Consider the following 23,012-nt stretch of genomic DNA (forward strand, 5'->3'; position numbering starts at 1 on the left):
CATGTAATAACCTTCTGGACACCCAGAGCAATGCCAACCACATGTGACAACAGAAAATTCATTACAACACAAGAGTTAATGAGAAAATGTTAGTGTAAATTCTCAATGTTCAGATGATTTTTTTTCAGTCTAACTTCTCTGAAAAGAACTGTACTAAATTAGTTATCATATCAGAAAGATAGTCACACTATATCTATTTCTAGGTTTTATTCCCTTTCCATTTTGCTTGAACTGTCATGATCAGAAACAGAAAAACCTACAAACTTCCTACTCTACAGTTTTCAGACAATTATAATTCATATGACGGGGACAATGAACATTGTTTTCTCATATTCATATTCTTGTTTTGAAGGCTAATTTTTTTAAATGCTTTCCTCCCCACCCCCGCAAATTAAAACACATTTTCCCCAGATGTACCAATTATTTTGTAACTGAACACTTAACCCCCCCCAAGTCAATTGTCAAAAAATAACATTTAAAAATACTTTTTAAAAGAAGAAGACACAATAAGTATTTAATAAGCATATGGCTGAATTTATAATTATTGAAATTATGCATCATAGCACAAGGGGTCAAATGAGAACCTGAAAGAAGAAAACAGATGAATTCCATTCTGAAAACACTCACTGTGAGTTTGCATAAATCCTCCTTTATTTCGTTGTGAAGTTTTTTTAAGGTTTTTTTTTTCTTCCCCTTGCTAGGAGTCTTATGAAACTGAAATGTCAAGTGAGGGCTGCTTCATATCATGTTCTGTCAATCAAAGTAAGGGAGGCTTTATGCATCTGTTGCTAGTATATTGACACTTTTTGAAGAGTGTTTCAGTGGGAGTGAGAATAAATAGAGATCCTTCAGGCACTTTCTCATTTATGGATGAGGAATCAAAGCAGTCTGAAACTTCATTTTCAGCCTGATACCCTGAAGATTGTTGGCTGATAATTCTGGATGGAACAGCTTATCTGGGAGGATTAGGGAGAACATGGGCTTCCTATTACTGCTGGCTTCAGCCTATTCAGCTGGGCAGACTTTGTCACACAGTATCTGTGCCTTTACATATGTCACTAATCTTATCTATATCTTTTCAGCTTCTTCTGTTGGAGCTGTGGTTCCCCTGCCTAAACCTCCCATTTCTTCATTACACCAGCTGTATATAGGCATTAGCCTTCTCTAACAGCCTTTCTGCACCATGTCATTCAGTAATGGCTAGTAATGCAAAGGTTGCAGCCTCCAGGAGAAGGTAATGGTAGTGCTTTATCTCAGATCCAGCAGGTCTCAAACCAGCATATTAAATGTATATCACCCATCCTACCCACCCCCTCAAAAAATCCTCACATTTTTGACCAAATCCGCTTAACAAAATGAAATAATCTCAACAATAGGATATATTTGTGCGCATTAAAAATAATGAAAACATACAATTTTGGGCAGTGCTTTTGCCTCGTACCACAGGAGTGTAATATAAAAGTCACAATTGTTATGAGGTTACAGAACAACATTATCAGTAGTGATGTTCACTTCACGATGTTACCACTGTTTCCCAATGTCCCTAAAACACAGGCTTCACAAGCTAAAATTAGGTTTGATTAGTTAATGGATCAAATCCTGCTTGCCTTACTCATGCAAGGCATCCCAATTCCCAATTAACTCAATGTAGACTAGTGTCCTCGTGCCCTCCATAGAACCTAGCATAGGAGACCCTTTTCCCAGTGTACCCTGGTCCAGGGGCTGCAGGGCACGGTGTCGTCACCCTTCCCCTCACCCCCGCCCCAGCCAAATGGGCTGGAAAAAGTTGAACAGGTAGAGCCAAGCCCATAGGAGCAACACTAACTTCCTGTTGATCAGGAAGAATCCTAGCCAGGGTCCTCTGCCTGCTCAGCCGTGGACTCAAGCAGAAGGACTCCAGGGCACCAGGTCCTATCTCCAACTCCAATTCTCCAAGCCATGTGTGCTGGAGGAATCCACCACGGAGAGCAGCAAGATTTTCTCCAGCAGTGGTTAGGAGGAAAAACAGCAACAAAGCAACTATGAGGCCTCCCAAGACCTTCTCAGCCCTGGGAAGCCAGTACATTGCTTTTTACACTTTTAACTCTGGATAGTATTTACTGCCTACTGATTTGTGGTTTACCCCAATCTGCTCCCAACCACTTCCCTTACCATCCCTCCAGCACCAACTTCCTCTCTCTCTCTCCTCCATGCTATTCTCTGGCCTTTCCTTTCCACCTTTTTCCACTCCTCATTTCTCCTTCTCTCTCCCCCCTCCCACTTTGATGTTCCTATTCACTCACCACCTATTGCCATTCCCCCATCCCTATTCCTGCCTCCATTAATATAAATAAATTAAAAAACAACAAATGAATTTAAGAAAAGAAATGGAACTAATAACATATGACCCCAATCACTTTGCCTGTCTGTGGTGCCCGTTTCTTAGGCCTTTTCTTAGGCCTCTTTGCCTTTTTTGACTGTAAACTCTTCAGAGCAGCACACGTTTCTTCCTATGTGTTTTCATAGTGCCTCGCATAATGGGTCCTTCTCTCTCTCCATCTTGTTTGGGCCCTTTGGGTGCTACCCCCATACAAATAATAACTACAAAAATCATAACTGAATTCTGATTAATAACTGAATGGTACAATTTGGCTATTATCTACAATGGGTAAGTCAACCAGCTCCATATGTGATTAATTTTAAATACCATACAAGGAAGAAAAAAACCCTCCTGCTTTTACTGCCCTAGCTTTTGTTTTACTTTAAACTGCTGAGTTATTAGGGATCTGTATCATGTCTGTGTCCTCAAGGCTGAAACAATAAGCTTTATCTGAAAGTGACAAAAATAATCTCTCTTCTTCATAAATGATTGCCTTGAATGTCACGCTTTCCCCACCCCACAATTGCCAGCCCAGTCAGGGCCATGTCACTGAGCAGAGGTCCATTTTTTATTCTGTGACCAGCAGGAGCAACAAGTAGTATAACCTATATCCCAAAGCTGTACAAATGCTGCTGAATTATACAGCGGGGGGGGGGGGGGGGGAGGGGGGAGGCACAGCCAAAGAACGCCATGTTTTCTCCAGAAGCCTAAGGGAACTCAATGCTGGAAACTGAAGGAAACAACGTGTTACAGGAATGGAAGGTTTCCTTGACTCCTTACAGGATTTCAGAGACTCTGAAAGCCACTTGATGCAGATCCTGCAGGGATTTGTTCATTTCCATTGGACATTCATGGTCACTCATGGATTTAAAGAAGATACATTTCAGGTAGTCCTAGGAAAATTATTTTCACTTTACTAATCCAGTTGATTTGCTCATTCCTAGGCTCTTGCACATGGAAATGTTCAAAACACATCGGGCTAAATTAAGCTCAGGGTTGAGTGAGTGATGGTGTGCAAAAGCTCCACCCCAGGAGCCACCTGCAGAGGAACTAATTTGGAAAATCACAGTTCATCTCTTCTTTCCCTCTACCTCCAGGAAGGAAGTAAGTGTCTGATATAGGGCCCACTGAAGTCAGCGGGAGGCTTTCTGTTGACTTGAGTGGGATCTGGATCAGGCCATAAAAGTTACTGCAGTCCTTGAAAGGGTGGAATTTACTTCCCCCTCTCTCACTTTGCAGGTGAGTAGAGAGTGTAGAGCCAACGATTCACACCCAACCTCTTCCTGCTCATAAGCATGAATGTCCGGAGAGCAGGGGCTCTACCCCAGACCTAAGATTCAGGTGTGCCATGCAAGGGGATGGGGATGCAGGCCTTACTCCCATGCCTGGCCAAGGAAAACACAGGCACAGTTTATTCTGAAGTGACTTTTATGGCATGTGCAACTGGGACATTATAAATATAACAAGACAGCAGAAGAAGAAACATATACAAATAAATTAAAAAGTTTAATGAAATTTTTGGAGAATCAGATCTGCTCTGAGAAAAGTCTCATTTATGAAAGCATAACATGGCAAGGGATGCATGTGAGCTAATGATAAGAGCAGGGAACTGAGAGTTATGATTTCTGGTTTCTGTACCTAACTCTACTACTGGCTTGCTACGTGACCTTGCACAAATAATTTAACCTCTCTCTGACTTATTTTATCCACCTATGAAATGGGTATAACTACTTTTTTGCCCAACTCACAGCAAGGTGATAAGAATTAATTAATGCTGAAAAACTCCTTGATATCCTCTAATAAAAGACATGTCCTACTGTGGGCTTGATTCTCCATATTTGCATGTTGTGCAGTCATTCACACCTGAACAAAAGTGGGTGTAAAGTGATACAATTCTGATGTGATAATGTTATTTAACCCCGCTTTGCACAGGTGTAAAAAATTACACCAACAGGCAGTGGAGAGTCAGACCCAGAAAGTGAAAATTAATTATTAATAAAAGTTACATACCATCCTGCACAAAATACAGTCACCAAAGCTTGTAGTTTTTATTGACTTTTATTAATGTCCAAAATTTAAAAATGGGAAGTGTTGTAATAATTTGACCTACAGATTTACCCTAATTGTAATCTCCATGGTAAAAAGTATATGAAATTTTATAAAATGTTACAATAACCTATTACAACAAAAGCTGATGGAAAGTAGGTCAAGTTGCTGGTCGTAATGAATACAAACAGGTGCAAGAGAACCAGACAGACTAAATTAGTCCAAATAAAAAAAGGCCACCTTGCTATAATTCAAGGACTATGCTGAAATCATGCTTGGTAAAAACAGAAAATGTGGAAACTGAAATTAATGAACCAAAATCGGTGTGTCGTAAATTAGACCTAATTGGGGGACAAATTAAAAAGAGGATGGGCTATTCCACCCGCCATTCCCTTTGTGTGTCCTTAAAGAAGGAGATGGGGAGGGGGGGAAGAAATAGAAACAGACACCAGCTACTGGAACGAGCTTCACCATCATGGCTGCCACTCCCACCATTTCCTGGGACCCAGGGCCTTCGTCATCCTGATCCTGAGAAATATCCTGATCAAATCAGGCCAGAGAGATCCCAATGACAAAGCCATCCCTACCAGCTCCAGCTGAATCCCAAACACAACCTGAGAAGAAATGGGATCGTACTTCAGCAGCAGCAACAGCTCCAGCCCATCTCATTTCTCTTTTCCCCAAAAGGACAGTTATTATCGTCTTTGATACCATCAAAGAGACTGTCAAACAAATGTGCTGGGGGAAGGGGGAGCTCCTTTTAAAAACTCTCTTCAGCTAAAGGGTTGGGGAACAAGAAATGATGTTAAAATGAAAGCCTTGCTTAATACTTTCCATTACAAGTGCCTTAACTGTTTCTCCTTCGTCTCCATGTCATTAATTAAAAAGTAAAAAGTATTTTAATGGTGTGTTGTCATAGTACTAAACAGAGAGGTCTCTATATACGAAGCCCCAGTCTTTGTGTAACACTGTTTAAAGTTGGACAGTGACTGGGGTATGTTAATACCTTTGGCCCATTTATTCCATCTAAATTAATACAACTGAGGCCCAGATTCTGTGTGTAAATATAGATGTGCAATTTTCAACCTAAATTTGTGTGTGCAGTTACTGCAATTGCTAGGGCAAACTTGGTGACTGTATTCAAAAATAGCTTTACTGAGTAGCTATATGCAAGCTCAATCACCTGACTTGCCACAATTGTGTGGCACACATGCAGAGGTGCAATTGCATACACATTGTTTGCATGCACTGCTTAGTCCTCCAGTTCTTAAGCAGTAGTAGTTAATCTGGATTTTAAAGAGTTTTGTTAAGGTAAGAGCAATATAATTTCCATTAAAAGCTTGAGTTTGAAGTGTAACATGTCATTTAATAAGCTATTGTAAGTTTATAAGACATGACTTCATTCTGGATTGGATAAAACATACAATCTGTAAGGCTGTGTAATAGATAGATCTAGGAGTAGGAGTAGGGAAGGAGAAGAAGGATGTTCTAAGGGTTAGGGAATTAGACTAGTACTTGAGAGACATAGGTTTAATTTCCTGGTCTGCCACAGATGTCCTATGTGACCATGGGCAAGTCACTTAGCCTCTCTGTGCCTAAGTTTCCCATCTGTAAAATAGGGATAATAGTACTTTGTTCCCACACAGGTGTGTTGTGAGGCTAAATATATTAAAGATTGTGAAGCAATTTGAGATCTACTAATGCAATACAATAATAATGATGATTATCATTATTATGGGGAAGTGAGAGTCAACAGACTGACATTCTCTTCCTCATTCTTCCACTGATGTGCTCTACTGACTTTGGGCACATCTCTTAGGGCCTAATCTAATTCATGTTGAATACATATATATAGCCAAAGAGACTCTTAAATGATATATTATATCTTGTTTTCAAGGAGTATGCTCACTTGAGTTGTATCCACTGTATGCCTGGAAAAGAATAAATTTATATTCAGAATGGGCATTTGAACAAGCAGAAGTACAAGTGTCTATTTACATATGCAAATGAGGGTGTTTGTATGTGCAAGAGGTGTACATAGAAAACTTTGAGAATATATTACAGGAGTCTCTGAAAATGTGAACCAGGGGATAAGAATTCATTGGGTAATAATTAAATAGCATTATGAAGAAATGACCTATTGAGTACGCTTCTGAGATGATCAAAGAACATGAACATCTCAAATATTATACCATTTTTTTTTAAAAGACACACTCAGTAAGCATAATCACAATTTCCCTGTGAGACACTTTATTCTAGTCTGGCATCTTAAGCAATTCCACTTGCCTGCACCTGATGAACTCCAACCATCAGATTAAACTGTTCCAGTGATTATGGCACTGCTATGTAATCAAGAGCGTCAATCTTGTCTGTTATGTCCTAGTCATATTAAGGGCCTCACCCTTTCCCAGTGGCAAAGCTCCCATTGAGCTGAATGGCTCAAGATCAGGCCTCATATGTTTTCCAGTACTATGTGGCAGCTCCCAGCACCAGCCTCCCTTTTAAAGGGACTTCAGAAGGTTTTTCATGATAAGGAAGAATCAAGGTCATTTCTTTATATGAGGGAAGTGATTAAACTATGAACATTCAAAGACAATTCACATTTTGTGCTGGGACTTTCCTCTTTTTAAGATGCTTTAAAACTATGATGAATTAGAAAGAAAAACAGAACAAGTACTTATTTCTGTTTCTTTGTTTTGCAAACCAGTCCAGCACATTTTGCAGTAACAATGTTTTTGCTTCTAAATGATCAAAGGACCATGTGATCCAATCAGGTCAGCATCTGCAACAAGCCAGAACAACACAAACATCCTTAAATTTCCTATTTACTAATGATGTTCACTGCAGATAATGATGTGCAAGTCGCAGGACATTTTAAGACAAAAATAAATAGAAAGGAAACCAGCTTGATGATATCTATAATAAGAACTAAGTAAAATCTTTTTTTCTTCTCGCTCTTTTTGTGTTTTATAAGGATTGAGGCATTTAATGGGTCTGCAATTTCTTATTCTCTGTTCTAATGGCCCAGCTTACCATTGCAAAAGTCAAACCAGGTTTCTTTGCCATTGTAGAAACCTTTAACACCTTTCCAGGAAACTTTTTTTATGCTATTAAAATCCTTTTGCTACTTACATATTCATATTAATGTTAGCATAAATAAATAAAATAGCATAGCAGTAGATATGGTAGAAAGGACAAGACAATTGTCAGAACAGCTTAGATCTGAGCATATTATCCCTTGGGTCAGACAAAATAAATTTGTTGTTCCTTGAAAATAAAACGTATTATTAATTAATTATTAATTATTATTATTATTAAGAAGAAAACACTGAGTATTTCTATATGGATCAAATAAAGCTGCCATATCCAGAATTAAATGTAAATATGTTCAGCATATATGTCCTGATAAAATAACCAAACCAAGTAATTTCATTGATTTGATCTTTTTGTCTCACTTCTCCATTTAATTTGTTTTCTGGAATCTTATATTCCCATATGTCCAGCCTCCTCCCCCAACTATTGCCCCAATTCAGCAAATCCTTTAACCACATATTTATCCTTATGCATGTGAATGCTCCTGTCAACTTAAAATTAAACATATATTTAAGTGTTTTGCTGAATCATCCATATGCCCCACTTTCCTTCAGATTAAATGACGGTTCTGATACAGGTTTCAGAGTAACAGCCGTGTTACTCTGTATTCGCAAAAAGAAAAGGAGTACTTGTGGCACCTTAGAGACTAACCAATTTATTTGAGCATGAGCTTTCGTGAGCTACAGCTCACTTCATCGGATGCATACCGTGGAAACTGCAGAAGACATTATATACACACAGAGACCATGAAACAATACCTCCTCCCACCCCACTGTCCTGCTGGTAATAGCTTATCTAAAGTGATCATCAAGTTGGGCCATTTCCTGCACAAATCCAGGTTTTCTCACCCTCCGCCCCCCCACACACAAACTCACTCTCCTGCTGGTAATAGCCCATCCAAAGTGACCACTCTCTTCACAATGTGTATGATAATCAAGGTGGACCATTTCCTGCACAAATCCAAGTTCTCTCACTCCCTCATCCCCCTCCAAAAACCACACACACAAACTCACTCTCCTGCTGGTAATAGCTTATCCAAAGTGACCACTCTCCCTACAACGTGCATGATAATCAAGGTGGGCCATTTCCAGCACAAATCCAGGTTTTCTCACCCCCCCACCCCCATACACACACAAACTCACTCTCCTGCTGGTAATAGCTTATCTAAAGTGATCATCAAGTTGGGCCATTTCCAGCACAAATCCAGGTTTTCTCACCCTCCGCCCCCCCCTACACACAAACTCACTCTCCTGCTGGTAATAGCCCATCCAAAGTGATCACTCTCTTCACAATGTATATGATAATCAAGGTGGGCCATTTCCTGCACAAATCCAGGTTTTTTCACCCCCCCCCCACCCCCATACACACACAAACTCACTCTCCTGCTGGTAATAGCTCATCCAAAGTGACCACTCTCCCTACAATGTGCATGGTAATCAAGGTGGGCCATTTCCAGCACAAATCCAGGCTCTCTCACCCCCCCCCCCCCGGAAACACACACACACACACACAAACTCACTCTCCTGCTGGCAATAGCTCATCCAAACTGACCACTCTCCAAGTTTAAATCCAAGTTTAACCAGAACGTCTGGGGGGGGGGTAGGAAAAAACAAGGGAAAATAGGCTACCTTGCATAATGACTTAGCCACTCCCAGTCTCTATTTAAACCTAAATTAATAGTATCCAATTTGCAAATGAATTCCAATTCAGCAGTTTCTTGCTGGAGTCTGGATTTGAAGTTTTTTTTGTTTTAAGATAGCGACCTTCATGTCTGTAATTGCGTGACCAGAGAGATTGAAGTGTTCTCCGACTGGTTTATGAATATTATAATTCTTGACATCTGATTTGTGTCCATTTATTCTTTTACGTAGAGACTGTCCAGTTTGACCAATGTAAATGGCAGAGGGGCATTGCTGGCACATGATGGCATATATCACATTGGTGGATGTGCAGGTGAACGAGCCTCTGATAGTGTGGCTGATGTTATTAGGCCCTGTGATGGTGTCCCCTGAATAGATATGTGGGTACAGTTGGCAACGGGCTTTGTTGCAAGGATAGGTTCCTGGGTTAGTGGTTCTGTTGTGTGGTATGTGGTTGTTGGTGAGTATTTGCTTCAGGTTGTGGGGCTGTCTGTAGGCAAGGACTGGCCTGTCTCCCAAGATTTGTGAGAGTGTTGGGTCATCCTTCAGGATAGGTTGTAGATCCTTAATAATGCGTTGGAGGGGTTTTAGTTGGGGGCTGAAGGTGATGGCTAGTGGCGTTCTGTTATTTTCTTTGTTAGGCCTGTCCTGTAGTAGGTGACTTCTGGGAACTCTTCTGGCTCCATCAATCTGTTTCTTCACTTCCGCAGGAGGGTATTGTAGTTGTAGGAAAGCTTGACAGAGATCTTGTAGGTGTTTGTCTCTCTGAGGGGTTGGAGCAAATGCGGTTGTATCGCAGAGCTTGGCTGTAGACGATGGATCGTGTGGTGTGGTCAGGGTGAAAGCTGGAGGCATGTAGGTAGGAATAGCGGTCAGTAGGTTTCCGGTATAGGGTGGTGTTTATGTGACCATTGTTTATTAGCACTGTAGTGTCCAGGAAGTGGATCTGTTGTGTGGACTGGACTAGGCTGAGGTTGATGGTGGGATGGAAATTGTTGAAATCATGGTGGAATTCCTCAAGGGCTTCTTTTCCATGGGTCCAGATGATGAAGATGTCATCAGTATAGCGCAAGTAGAGTAGGGGCTTTAGGGGACGAGAGCTGAGGAAGCATTGTTCTAAATCAGCCATAAAAATGTTGGCATACTGTGGGGCCATGCGGGTACCCATAGCAGTGCCGCTGATCTGACGGTATACATTGTCCCCAAATGTAAAATAGTTATGGGTAAGGACAAAGGCACAAAGTTCAGCCACCAGGTTAGCCGTGACATTATCGGGGATAGTGTTCTTGATGGCTTGTAGTCCATCTTTGTGTGGAATGTTGTTGTAGAGGTCTTTTACATCCATAGTGGCCAGGATGGTGTTATCAGGAAGATCACTGATGGATTGAAGTTTCCTCAGGAAGTCAGTGGTGTCTCGAAGGTAGCTGGGAGTGCTGGTAGCGTAGGGCTTGAGGAGGGAGTCTACATAGCCAGACAATCCTGCTGTCAGGGTGCCAATGCCTGAGATGATGGGGCACCCAGGATTTCCAGGTTTATGGATCTTGGGTAGTAGATAGAATATCCCAGGTCGGGGTTCCAGGGGTGTGTCTGTGCGGATTTGTTCTTGTGCTTTTTCAGGAAGCCCACCTTGATTATCATACACATTGTGAAGAGAGTGGTCACTTTGGATGGGCTATTACCAGCAGGAGAGTGAGTTTGTGTGTGTGGTTTTTGGGAGGGGGCTGAGAGGGTGAGAGAACCTGGATTTGTGCAGGAAATGGCCCAACTTGATGATCACTTTAGATAAGCTATTACCAGCAGGACAGTGGGGTGGGAGGAAGTATTGTTTCATGGTCTCTGTGTGTATATAATGTCTTCTGCAGTTTCCACGGTATGCATCCGATGAAGTGAGCTGTAGCTCACGAAAGCTCATGCTCAGATAAATTGGTTCCGATACAATTTAAGACCATCTGAAACTTTTATTTGCATTTTAGTGCTCATCCAGGCTCCTAACCACTACATATAGTGAGGAGTTTGTACTGCTGTGAAATATGACTCTCACTCTGTAATGATAAAAGAAAATGGTGTTTGTAATATTATAAAATAAATAATCCCATACAAGTGTTCATATTCACATCAGCCTATACACATTTCACATGTTGCAAGATAACCTTTCTTATAGACAGAAAAGGAAATTTTATCTGCTTAGCCATGGAGTCTTTTAAAAATAGTGCAGAGCCCCCCATAAGCTATCAGTCATACAGTACACATCTTCCATATGTGACAAATGTAATCTTTTGCTCTTTCAGTGCTCAAACAGCAAGGTGCTGAATTCTAAGGCATTCTGCTTCTTTCAAGATCAGGCACTTAGTGCAGTTGGTGCTAAATATGCCATACAGTTTAAGTTAAAGTAACATTTTTTTTTCCAAATTCTGCTAGTACAGGTGAGCCTCAGTGATCCGAACCTCAATTGTCCATGTTTTGGCTATGTTCCTGGAATCCAAAATTCATAAATAAAATTCATGTATTATATGAAAAATTCTGGGTAACCACACATTTCCAATGTTCCCTGAGATATCTAGATAATTAGGATTTAATTTTTATTATTGTCAGGCAAGTAAGAGAACCTTAGAAGATGGAATAGGGACAATGAGTTATGTAGTGAACTTGCAAAATGCTGATCAGTATTTGTTTGTTTATTTTGGATAGCCATAAGTGAATTTGATTAAATGTTAGTTCCAGAAAAAGTGAGAGACCAATAGCCATTCTAGAGTATAATGAGATGCTGATTAAGGTGAAACATACCCTTGTTAAGGATGTAAAGAGGTTATTTTACCTCTGTATTTGGCACTGGTGCAACAGTTGCTAGAATACTGTGTCCAATTCTGGTGTCCATAATTCAAGGAAGATGTTGATAAGTTGGAGAGGGTTCAGAGAAGAGCCATGAGAACGATTAAAGGATTAGAGAACATGCCTTATAGTGATAGACTGAGCTCCTTGAGTCTATTTAGCTTAATGAAGAGAAGGTTAAGGGGTGACTTGATTACAGTCTATAAGTACCTACAAGGGGAACAAATATTTGTTGATTAATAATTGGCTCTTCAGTTTAGGAAAGAAAAGTATAATACGATCCAATGGCTGGTAGCTGAAGCTAGACAAATTCAGATTGGAAAAAGGCATACATTTTTAACAGTGGAGGTAATTAGCTATTGGAATAATATAGTGCGGGTTGTGGTGGATTCTCCATTACTGGCAAATTTTAAATCAGGATTGGATATTTTTCTAAAAGGTCTGCTCTAGGAATTATTTTCGAGGAGTTCTATGGCCTGTGTTATACAGGAGGTCACACTAGATTAGATGATCACAATAGTTTCTTCAGGCCTTGAAATCTATAAATATTGGATAGAAGAAACTGTCCAACCTGCACAAGTGTATATGACCCCAGTGTTGCCTCTGAGTATATGACTGCTATAGCTGAGAGATTCTTCTTCAGAGACTCTGGCTGTAATTAGGGCATTCATGGTCTGCTCCAGCTTCCACTGAAGTCAATGACAAAACATTTATTGACTTCAGTGAGGTAAGATCAAGCCCCATTTGCACCCACTGAGGTTGGGTATACCCAACTCTTGATACCTGTTAGTTTTTCTTTAGCTTTTCCTCACACACTCTCAACACACTTCCAAAGTTGTCTGGGTCAGGGTGGATTTTTTTCCCCCATTTGTGTGTGTGTCTGGCATAGCCATTACATTCCTGAAAAATCTGTCTTTTGTTTAAAATTGTGTGTATAAAATTATTAAGTGGTTGAAAAAATTCTGAATATTTCCAAAAGCGGCAAAGAGTCCTGCGGCACCTTATAGACTAACAGACATATTGGAGCATAAGCTTTCATGGGTGAATATTTCCAGTTTCTGTAGCACACATATCTTCTGGCCACCAGCATTTGAAGAAAAACAGAATGAAAATATTTGCAGGGGTTTTTTTTTCCACCAAAGTGATCACAATTCAGTTGCATCCATGCCAAATTTGTCATTAATATTTCATCAGATTGCATAATTTGTTTTTCTTTTGGAAAAACTCCCTTTTTTGTGCATTTGCCATACAATTCTTCAATGACAACTATGGCAAAATCCTCACACACAATTCTCTGGCCTATCATAAAAAGCACTGACTTACTGTTGGAGTTTCAAAAAATCACTTAAACTGTTTTTTTGTAGAGGAACTTTTGCTGTAGGAAAAAATATATATACTTGGAAGCTATTTTATATCTAAAACTTCAATGTTTCTGTATTCTAATTTACTGGATAGTTTTAAACTGGAGTCTGATACTGCAAACCTTTACTCACATAAGTAAGTTTATTGTTCTGTCTCAATGCTATTGTGAGTGAGGACTACTTGGGTAATTAAGGTTTTACATGATTAGAGAGCTGTTCCCAGATATTTTTATGTATTTAAGTCTCAGCACCTTTTGGATAAAATTCTTCTCTGTGCAAAGGGCCAACATAAATATTTTGCTTCCTTTAAGTACCATTTAACCTCTCAAAATAGGGATTAATTGTGACTTAAGTGGTGCATATGCCCTGGGATAGCCCTTTGCAAAAGGATGAATTTAACGCCCAAAATTAATAAAACACATTTTAAATAAACATTAATAACTCAGTATTGTTTGTCTTGTCCTTGGCTATTGTTTATTCAACCTTAGCAAAGGCTAGAAACTCCACACACATTTTTTCTGAGCCACTGAGTGCAAGTAAATCTGTGAAGGATCTTGGGTATATAGGTATGTGAAATGCTAGTGTGTCTTACGTAGCAGAGGTCTAGTTTTAAGTTGTCTCCTGAAACATTTCTTAATTTATAGATACTGTGACCAGATAGCAAGTGTGAAAAATCGGGACAGGGGTGGGATCAGTGATGAGCTGCCAAAATCTTAACAACGGGTTCCCTCCTAACCCCACGAGGGGGTCGTTGCCCACCCCCGCCCCCTGGGACTCCTGCCCCATCCAACCCCCCTGCGTTCCTTGATGCCCCCCCACCTTGTCCCCTGACTGCCCCCATAACCGGGCAGGAGGGTCTCGTGCGCCACTGTAGTGGGTGCCCACCCCACCCCTAAGAGCCAGAGGCACCTGCCAGGGGGCGAGGTGGGGAGTCCCGGAGGTGCTTAGCTGGGGCAGCTCCCAGGAAGCATCCAGCAGGTCCCTCTGGCTCCTAGGGGTGGGGGAGCGTAGCTGTGGGGGAGCAGGAGGAGCGGCCGCTCCCCCACTGATCACATCAAAAGCGGTGCCTTAGGCACCAACTCCCTGGGTGCTCCGGGGCTGGAGCACCCACGGGGAAAATTTGGTGGTGCAGAGCACCCACCGGCAGCTCCCCGCCCCGCACCCGGCCCCAGCTCACCTCTGCTGCTCCTCCTCCCCTGAACGCGCCGCCCCGCTCTGCTTCTCCGCCCACTCCCCCAGCTTCCCGCGAATCAGCTGTTCGGCAGGAAACTGGGGAGGCAGCGAAGCAGGCGGCGGCTTCACGCTCAGGCCGAGGTGAGCTGGGGAGGGTTACCTGCTGCGGTGCAGGAGGCCCTCCTCGCGCCCCCCCTGCCCCAGCTCACCTCGGCCTCCCTGGGCCTGAGCAGGAGGCCGCGGCCTGCGTCTCAGCCTGCCCCGGCTTCCCGGGCGAACAGCTGATTCCTGGGAAACCTGGGGGGGCAGAGAAGCAGGGCGGGGTGGGGCGGCGCGTTCAGGGGAGGAGGCGGAGCTGGGGTAGGGTGGGGAGCTGCCGGTGGGTGCTCTGCACCCACCAAATTTTCCCCTTGGGTGCTCCAGCCCTGGAGCACCCGTGGAGTTGGCGCCTAAGGCGCCACTTTTGGCTGGTTAAATTAAGAAGCCATTTTAGAACCGGTTGTCCCTCGCAGAACAACTGGTTCTAAAAGGGCTTCTAAATTTAACAACCGGTTCTAGTGAACCGGTGCGAACCGGCTCCAGCTCACCACTGGGTGGGATGTAATAGGAGCCTATACAAGAAAAAGACCCAAAAATCCAGACTGTCCCTTAAAATCAGGAGATATGGTCACCCTATTTATAGAACTAATGTAAAATATCTGGGTCTTGCAAAATCATTAATATCTTTTCATGGAGAGAAATGCCATACTGAAAAAAATATGTAGCAGGCTTGGCAAATTTTGTTGAATGCTTCACAAGTTTACGAATCCTTATCTTAATACCTGTTACCATTTGAAACAAATGAACAATTCACAATTAATATTTCCTCACACAAATGTTACCTCTTTTCTGCAAGCAATATAACTTATATACTTAATATATCTGTGAACGGATTATGGTTTCCTCAGATTCATTTGTTATTTGAAATTATTTTTAAAATTTAACATTATAGGTTAATCATGAACAGTTATCTGCAAGTATATGATATTTGGGTTGGGTTGATTAGTTGTGATGAGCCAAATAAATCACATCACATTTTTTCTCTTTCCTCTTTGGAACAGCAGGCAAACACTATTGGCAGAAATATTGGCACATGATTTCAGTGAATACTCATGCACTGAAGTTTGCTTTCTGTGATCATTAGTACCAGTAAAACACAATAACTCAACATTTGCAGAAAGCAAATACAAAAGGAGATTGTGATCGTCATGTAGCCATAACAAAAAATACTCACATTTTTAAACAGTGGAATGATTTAAGCATATGCTACTTGTAGGGTGGGAGGTGAGGTCACAGATGCAAGCTGAAGTGGTGGATGATATTTGATGACATGCTATTTTATTTTTCTATTTTTTGTTATCTTTTGGTTATCCTTTTACTTGTGTTGAAAATAGTCCTTATGAAGTTACAAAATAGACCAACCACAGTATTAACAAATAAACAGATATCTAACGAAGATTACATGTTTTGCTCCCAAACTCCCACGGGACGGAACTGGAGTTGATTGGGCATGTTTTGGTCCCCCTCCCCCGTTTCATTCCACTGCATTATATACATTTAAATGATCACAGTGTTGAAACTACAGCACGGATGAGGAATTTAAGCAGTTATTAATTTTAAAAATGGACTAAATTTTGGCTGCAGTGGAAGAAGTGTTAAATCTTTGGCTTAAGAGGCAAAATATTACCATGGGATAAGAGATGATGATCAATAAACATGATATTATTTCAACTGAGATTACTAAAGATGAAGAAGTGTTGAGAAATCAAACTGATGACCTGAGACCATTCAATCCCCTCCAGTGTGTAGCTTGAAGGGAATAAAAATTGCAAAACTACTGCCGAAAATGGAGTGATGTCCACATAAAAGGGAAAGGTAGCAACCTCTAACCCTGTTATGTAGCCACTCACACAATGTGCAACTTTGTATCAGTGCAAACAGGGATATGGCCAAATAGAACAGGAGGAAGAGGACAAAGTAAGGAAACAGTGGCATGTACATCTTTCTGAATAACTTAAATTTCTTTACAAAGAGATATATTACCACTGCACAAGCATAACATCCTCTCCTTGTATGTCTCATGCACATGCAACTGCTACCCACGGAGTCAACAGCAGTGAGAAAGGAGCTAGCTGTATTGCCAGTCACTGGTAATGGGGAGGAATCTAGAAGCCATGTAGAAGAGCATAGGATATACATGGATTTCCTAAAATCCACAGGGTTTGGACTGGACTTCCCAGGGATGCTGTGGGTAAATCCAGTTTGTGTGAGGAAATTGGTTTTCTGCAAGTCATGACCCTAATGGCTCCAGATCCCTACCAGCTCCACATCTAAGAAGAGCAGTGACAGATTTTTCTATTCATCCAAATCTCTGATTCTCCTGTAAGTGTGATTGTAAAACTATGATTCTCCACTAACTACTTCCCTTCAAAGCTTTTTATAGAAGGATGGATATAGTTCCTGGAACATATAGTCTGATCAATATATAAAAGCTACTAAGATTGAACTGGGGCTCATTTAAGAGTTTGGGTTTGAACACTCATGTTCTGTGGGGGGACCAGAATGTGAATTTGTATCTAAATCCAGACTTTGTGATTGGCTCTATTTCTACAAGATCCAGGCTCTGAACATTTCTGAACTTTAGGGCAGGTTTTTCCAAATCCAGATCGCTATTTGAATTTTGCAGTTTGGCCCCATCTCTACAATGAACTGTACAGTTCCATTGGACAAATTGAAACCATGCAACAAAACAGCAGCAACTCTTACAGGGCCAAATCCTAGGCTGCGTCTTAACTGTGCTTGGCTCAGCTCAGAAGGGCATTTGAGAATTTAAGCTACTCTTATGCCCTCCGCCTTAATCTTGGGCACACTGGCTGCTGTCTTGGTCACTCATGGAAATTAAAGCAGACTCAGAACTGCTCCACTTTGTACTGGCTACCAGTGACCTTGAGGTTTGTTCCAGTGAGAGGGAATCACCAAGGCAAAAGAATGCCCTGTCCACGTTCCCTATAAGGGGTGTGGGTAAGAGACGGATTCCCTTACACAAAGAAATCCTTCAATGGTTGGCTCCAGCAGATTTACAACCCCTCTGAGTGACAGACTGGTGCAAAATGGATGCATTACAGCTCCGAATCTGGCCCATATTCTCCTACAATAGTACGGTATGCAAAAACGGGCACTACTTATGAAATTAGATATTTCAGCTAGCTTTATTTATTCCTTCCTAAAATATGCTCTGAAGACAATCCCCAATTAGTCTGGGAGCATGTGTGATTCCATGGGCAAATTAATAATAGAAAGGTAAGGAAGGTGTCATTTGATTTATAAATTCTACAGGCGCATAATTTCAATGCTATCCCCCTCTGCGGCAGAGGGGACTTGCTGCTGCTGCCCCAGCTCCCAGCTGGCGGAAGTGTTGATAATACAATGTCAGTGGAAATGAGTTAAGTTGGGTATCAATCGAAAGCCTTATCTCCAACAAATGCAATGTTACCAAACATGACAAACCTAGAATAATTATGCAGATACATATTTTTGAAAATGTTTAAAAATCAACTTTTTTTTAAATTATACTTTAACATGGGCATCTCAATTATGCAGCCCTCACAGACTCAAACTGTGGCCCTCAACTGAAAGTACTGTGTTTGTTATCAGTTAATGCTCAGAACATGACAGCTGATTAATTATTTTATGTTACAGATTGAAGCACTCCTTCCATTGATAGCAAAGTGATTTGCCATCATCGGCAAAAAATGCAGTTCAATGGTATTGATTATCAGCTTTGTTTATTATGCTAAAGGAGTTGCAATGAGGCACTAGTTAAGACATCAGCATCCAGCCAGAAATTATGGGGCTCTATCTGAAAACAGTATGCCTATATTCACACATTACATTAATTACAATCCCAAAATAATTTATTACAAAATACTTGTTTTTACTTTGGTCTTGATCATTTGTAGGCATCAATGGGGAGATGATTAGTACTGACTAGAAGCTGAATCTTTGGAGAATACCAGCATTAAGGACCTGGTTAAACACAATGCTTGTTGGCACCTTACATGCTATTCGAAGCATACCCAACAAACTGAATTTGGCAAAATTTTAATACATCGAGCATTAGGAAAAAGTTGAAGACACCAGGATGTGTGCAAGCTATGGTGAAGATGTGCCTTATACTAGGTCCCATGGCATGTGTTTCGAGAAGAACACATGCTTCTTCTGTGGTAAGCTGGAAGCCTGAAGGCATCCATTAAGAACAGTGTCAGTACATGAAATAGATCAGAAACTATATGAAGCAGTCCATCTTAGCAAGAACTAAGAACTTGCATGGGAAGTACAGTGAGTGCACTGGTTCAAAAGATTCCCTATCACATTGAATGCTACCCCAAATATGTATGTAATGCGTTGCATCAAAAGGGAAAAGCAACTGAAACAAATACTGATTTTACTACTGCAAACTATGCCACTCAGCTGGAGTTCAAAATTGTGTCACAGAGGCTCTAATGGATGGGAAAGTGGTGGTGACAGCCAACACAGAGGCTAAATACAGACGATCTGTGTGAGACTTTGGGAAAGTACTAGTTCTCCATGGTTCCGCAATTGATTTTCGAATGGGATATTTGCCAGGTGAAAAGCAAACTAATGCACATCTTGTATGGTCTTACTAAGCCAGCACCTACTGACAACATGTCTGGAACTTTATGCCAGCAGAGGCCTTTCAGCATAGCGATCATAGATGGTATATCTGAACTGTCAAAAACCAGAAATTGCTAATATCTGCTGAGGTTTGGCTGAATGCTTCATTAGAAGGCTACAGAGAAAATACCTTACCACGAAGTCTTACCACGAAGTCTACCTCACGTTTGACACATATTCAGAGCAATCAATTAAAAATATTATCAGAACGAAGAGACTCCATGGTACTGCACCTGTTCAATACAAAATCACTGACTTCATGAACATCTCCAATGTCACAATGAAGAAGTCATCACTATCTCATCCTTACATGAAGGACAAGTTAACCACATACTTTGCGGGGAAAACACTTCAGCATGCAAAGAATTGCTCAAAATTTTTCATCACATGGCATAATAAAGCTGCTGCCTTGCACTGTTCAGTGAAGTTTCTATATAATTCTCATGAGGAAACTGACACTAAAATTATAAATGCTGCACAGAGAGGCGCTACTAAACTCTGGACTTTGGCACAAGACACAGATGTTCTAATGCTCTTTGTGAGATGCTACCCAAGACTTCTGAAGATTCTGTTTTTGTGCCTGGGAAACAGAATCTGTGGGAACAAACTATCTGTATATACCTCAGAGATGTGTTCTTATCACTTGCACCATTAAAAGCTGCCTCACTACCATGTTTCCATCTGATGTGACACTATTGGAAGGTTGGCTGGGAAGACCAGATTATCTTTCTGGAAGGCATTTGATTCAACCTCAAAGATTCTCTCCTTCCTTTAAAGGTTTTCGGAACAGCTGAGACAGTAGATGATGAGGTCAGAAGTGCACTGGAGTTGTTCATATGCCAGGTTTACCACTTGAAGACCAACATTACAACATTTGCAGATATTTTCCAAGAAGCAGACAAATGGAGAAAAATTTCCACCTATACGGGGGGCATTTAGATCTGCTATCAAGAGGGCAAATTATCAAGCAATGCAGTAGCTCCAGGATGATAGAGTGCATCCAAAACTACCTTGCCCTATTGGGCGTGATGGGTCTCGGAGGATAGACTGATTACACCAGTTACGTATGAAATATCATGCACTCCCAAATCGATCTTTCAGCTAATCAAATGCTTATGTGCAAAGACCAGATGCTCACCACCCTGAAGATGTTTGGCTAGCAGCCTGTCTTGTACTGAGCTGTGCAAGTGCAGTGCAGACAAGAATCAATGTGACAATGTGTCTAGCAATGGTGACTTAGACAAAGATGATGCTGATGAGGACTTTGATGAATTAATGCTTTCAGTCCTACATGTCAAGGCCAACTTCCCTAGGATTACCAAAGATCAATATATATTTTTATGTAAGCAATGCATTCCTGTGTTAAAGTATAAATGAAAATTTTTTAAAAAATATTTTCTCAAATATATACCTACATAATTGTTCTAGGTTTGTCATGTTTGGTACCATTAGGTTAATGGGAGAGAGGGCTTTTGAATGATACCCAAGAACCCATTTCTGATGGCACTCTAGTATCATAATTTCCATCAACTTGAGGACCTGGAACTGGGGGCGCTGCGTAGTGAGTCTGCCCTGTCATACTCCAGACGGTGACACCAATTTTTTCTGTAGATTATTATTCTGTAGATTTTCACAGATAATGACACCTCCCTTTCCCTTACCTTTCTGTCAATAACTTGTCCATGAAATGTTATTTTATTACATTATGCTCCCAGACTAAATTGTGTTTTGGGCTCCTCGCTCTCTTTATATGCAATGACTTCCCATGAAATATTCTGTTGCCATAGAACAGTGAACATGTAGTTCTGTTTTTTCAGTGGTTCAAATGGATTGCCTCTTCTGAGCATGCTTAAATCAAAGAATACCTCCACGTGAGAGTATGCAGAGACAGCAAATCAACATCAGAGATTAGGAAGGCAGCTATACCTTAGATATCAGCAGTATCACTAAACCAATAAGCACCAGATTTTACTGATGCAGTTTTCCTAAACACTATGCTAGGAACACAACCTGTTTCTGTCTTTGTCTAGACTAGGATTTAAGGTGTGATGTTGGCACATTTTACATAACGCATGCTAATCTGTGTTAAAAGTCCAGAGCAGACAAAGCACACAGGGACAGATTTACAAAGGTATTTACAAAGGCTTTCATTTGACTTCAATGGATGTTACATATCTAACCTGCTTATCTGCTTATGCAAATCTGACTAGGCACCTTTCTGCATCTCTAGGCACCTTAATATCTTTGTAAATCTGTCCCACAGCCCTTAAGATGTGCTAAACTGGTTAAGTTAAAGCCCAGTGGGGAGTCCAGGCTTTAACTCCACCCGTTTAGCATGTGTTGAAGATAGTGTGACTTGTCTCCCACGCTGAAACTTGTCTACACCAGACTTTCCAAACAGGTTAGTCAGTCCTTGTTAGCTAACATCACACCTTAAATCCTAGTTTACACAAGGCCTTAGAAGTTAATGGAATTTGCGACTTCATTAATAGTACCACATGCTCAATTAGGTTGTCCAGAAAAAAAACATCAAAAGCCAACAAACCTTTCCCCAACCACACCAAAAATAGTGATTTTCTCTGCCCATAATTAAAATCCACTCTCAAGAGCTCAGAGTAACAGCCGTGTTAGTCTGTATTCACAAAAAGAAAAGGAGTACTTGTGGCACCTTAGAGACTAACCAATTTATTTGAGCATGAGCTTTCGTGAGCTACAGCTCACTTCATCGGATGCATACTGTGGAAAGTATAGAAGATCTTTTTATACACACAAAGCATGAAAAAATGGGTGTTTACCACTACAAAAGGTTTTCTCTCCCCCCACAAACACACTCTCCTGCTGGTCATAGCTTATCTAAAGTGATCGCTCTCCTTACAATGTGTATGACAATCAAGTTGGGCCATTTCCAGCATAAATCCAGGTTTTCTCTCTCCCACCCCCCCAAACCCACTCTCCTGTTGGTAATAGCTTATCTAAAGTGATCACTCTCCTTACAATGTGTATGATAATCAAGGTGGGCCATTTCCTCCACAAATCCAGTGTTTAACAAGAACGTCTGGGGGGGGCGGGGAGAAGGGGTTGGAAAAAACAAGGGGAAATAGGTTACCTTGCATAGACAAGCACTTTAGATAAGCTATGACCAGCAGGAGAGTGGGGTGAGGGGAGAGAAAACCTTTTGTAGTGGTAAACACCCATTTTTTCATGCTTTGTGTGTATAAAAAGATCTTCTATACTTTCCACAGTATGCATCCGGTGAAGTGAGCTGTAGCTCACGAAAGCTTATGCTCAAATAAATTGGTTAGTCTCTAAGGTGCCACAAGTACTCCTTTTCTTTTTACTCTCAAGAGTGCAGTTGGATGAACCTCACCCAGACATGAATCTATAATGCTTATTTTGGGATTTCTTGTTAATTGATTACTGTGCAGGCCACCCAACCTGTACAGACAACGCGCATAAAACTGAAATACTCCCCTTTACAGTGAACTAGTAATCAGTAGAACTACAAGGGCATACCACTTCTGTTCTGAATCCACCCATGATTCCTCCTCTCCCTGACGTGAATGCTAAAGGGATGACTCTCAAAACTCCCCCAAACCCTGGCATCAGCAGTTTACTAGGGCATTACAGTACTGTGTCATGCAGGCTGTTAAAGAAAATCTGGTACTCTGGTGATAATGTGTATATTCATTCAGTGTAAATGACTAAGTTCAAAAACCATACAATGAATCATGGTTCCAAGGCCAGACTTGCTTTGATTAACTACACTGATATAATGAA

Source organism: Lepidochelys olivacea, assembly GCF_965140295.1.
Source record: "Lepidochelys olivacea isolate rLepOli2 genome assembly, chromosome: 5".
Classification (NCBI taxonomy): Eukaryota; Metazoa; Chordata; order Testudines; family Cheloniidae; genus Lepidochelys; species Lepidochelys olivacea.